This window comes from Heterocephalus glaber, unplaced genomic scaffold (genome assembly GCF_053883595.1).
Source record: "Heterocephalus glaber isolate CG9 unplaced genomic scaffold, H.glaber_assembly_v1.0 deba00001613, whole genome shotgun sequence".
NCBI lineage: Eukaryota > Metazoa > Chordata > Mammalia > Rodentia > Bathyergidae > Heterocephalus > Heterocephalus glaber.
In genome coordinates this window covers 3,318,088-3,321,146 of record NW_028258384.1, presented here as the reverse complement: position 1 = coordinate 3,321,146, position 3,059 = coordinate 3,318,088, and positions in this window count along the sequence as shown.

Genomic DNA, 3,059 nt, shown 5'->3' with positions numbered 1-3,059 from the left:
ATTGAAAATGTAATAAGAAACTTACCAACAAATAAAATTCCAGATCCTGATGGCTTCACTGCTGAATTCTAAAAGACATTTAAAGAACTATTGCCATTACTCTTTAAACTCATCAAGGAAATTGAAAGGGAAGCAAGGCTTCCAAATTCATTCCTGGAAGCAAGTGTTACTTTGATTCCAAAATCAGGGAAAGACCCAACCCAAAAAGAGAACTACAGGCCAATCTCCCTAATGAACATAGATGCAAAACTCCTCAACCAAATACTAGCAAACAGAATACAGAGGGTCATCAAGAAGATCATATGTCCTGACCAAGTCAGATTTATCTCAGGGATGCAAGGATGGTTCAACATACGTAAATCAATATATGTAATACCCTATATTAACAGAGTCAAGGACAAAAACCACATGATCATCTCAATAAATGCAGAAAAAGCATTTGACAAAATCCAACACCCATTCATGAAAAAAACTCTACAGAAAATTGGAATAGAAGGTCTTTATCTCAACCTGATTAAGGCTATCTATGAAAAACCAACAGCCAATATCATACTAAATGGTCAAATACTGAAAACTTTCATCCTAAAATCAGGAACAAGACAAGGATGCCCACTATCACCACTCTTGTTCAATACTGTTCTGGAAACATTAGCAATAGCAATTAGAAAAGAGAAAGAAATAAAAAGAATAAAGATAGGAAAGGAAGAAGTGAAACTGTCATTATTTGCTGATGATATGATACTTTATATAGAAGACACAAAAAACTCGGCCAAAAGTCTTCTAGACCTAATTGACAGATTCAGTAGAGTAGCTGGATACAAGGTAAACACTCAAAAAACAGTAGCCTTGTTATACACAAATAGCAGACCCATTGAGAGAGAAATTTGGGAAATAACTCCTTTTGCAATAGCATCTAAACAAATGAAATATCTAGGAATCAACCTAACAAAGGAAGGAAAAGACCTCTACACTGAAAACTACAGCACTCTGAAGAAGGAGCTTGAAGAGGATATAAGAAAATGGAAAAATATCCCTTGTTCCTGGGTAGGAAGAACCAATATAGTGAAAATGGCCATGCTTCCAAAACTACTATATAGATTCAATGCAATGCCAATTGAAATTCCAACAATATACTCCACAGAACTAGAGAAAACAATCCAAAAATTCATTTGGAAGCAGAAGAAACCTAGAAAACCAAAGCAATTCTAGGCAACAGAGACATGGCTGGGGGTATCACAATCCCCAACTTGAAACTATACTACAAAGCTACTGTGATAAATACAGCATGATAGTGGCAAAGAACCAGACCTGAGGACCAGTGCAACAGATTACAAGATGCAGAAACAACTCCAGACATACTCAGCCACCTCGTCTTTGACAAAAGAGCCAACCACCCTTGAGGGAGGAAAGATAGCCTATTTAATAAATGGTGTTGGAAAAATTGGATTTCAACCTGCCAAAGATTAAAGCTAGACCCATACCTATCACCGTGCACTAAACTAAGATCGAAGTGGATTAAAGATCTAAATATTAACTCAGAAATACTAAACTTGCTGGAAGATAAGTTAGGTAGAACTCTTGATGACATTGGCATAGGAAAAGACTTTATGAACAAATCTTCAGTAGCACGGGTGCTAGCACAAAGAATCAACAACTGGAATCTCATCATATTAAAAAAACTTCTGCACTGCAGGTGAAACTATCAACAGAGCTAAGAGACAACCTTCAATGTGGGAAGAAATATTTATCAGCTGTAGCTCAAACAATGGTCTACTACTGAGAATATATAAAGAACTGAAAAAAACCAGACCCCCCCAAATTTAAAGACCCAGTTCAAAAATGGGCATCCGAAATGAACAGACATTTCTCAGACAAAGAAGTAAAAACAGCAAATAAATATATGAAAAAATGTTCAACATCAGTGGTCATTCAAGAGATGCAGATGAAAACAACGCTGTGATTTCGCCTCACTCCACAAAGAATGGCTGCTATCAAGAAATCAACCAATAACAAATGCTGGCGGGGGTGTGTGGAGAAAGGAACCCTTCTCTATTGTTGGTGGGAATGTAGATTGGTGCAAACACTGTGGAAATCATTATGAAGATACCTCAAAGAACTAGGACCACTGGTTCCATTTGACCCAGCTATTCCCCTACTGGGAATTTTCCCCAAAGAATTAAAAGAATCATTTCACAGTGATATATGTGCTCCTATGTTTGTAGCGGCATTGTTTGTAATCGCTAAAGCTTGGAAACAGCCCAAGTGCCCATTGACTGGAAACTGGATAAAGATGCGGTTTTTTAAATAAAATGGAGTACTACTCAGCCATAAAGAATGCAAAACTAGAGACATTTATACCTAAATGGATGCATATTGAGGCCATACTCTTAAGTGAAATAAATAGGACACACGTGTAAATACTGAATATTTTCTCTAGTGTGGGAAGTTGAAAGTGTAAATAAGGATGAAAATGATTAAAAAGAATAATTGATAATTTGAAATAAGAAAAGGTCCAAGGGTTTGGGGATCATGGGAGGGAAAGGGGAAAGGGAAGAAGGAAAAGGAAATACTGAGAAAAAATTGAATCAAACTCTGTGTAAATAAGGAAGAGTGGACAGGGTGAAGTTTGCAGAGGTAATGGGAGAAAAAATAAGAACTAAGATACATCATGTTCTGTTACAAACATCCAATGATAAATGTAAATGTATTTTATACCTAATATGTACCAATAAATATATATATAAATAAAAAAAAGAAATTGAAAGGGAAGCAATACTCCCGAATTCATTCTGGAAGCAAGCATCACCTTGATCCCAAAAGCAGAGAAAGACCTAACTGAAAAAGAGAACTATAGTCCAATCTTGCTAATGACCATAGATGCAAAAATCTTTAATAAGACACTGGCTGAAAGAATGCAGAAGATCATCCAGAAGATCATACACCCTGACCAAGTGGGATTCATCCCAGGGATGCATAGATGGTACAACATATGCAAATCAATCAGTGTAATACACTACATCAATAGAGCCAAGAGCAAAAACCATATGATCATCTCAATA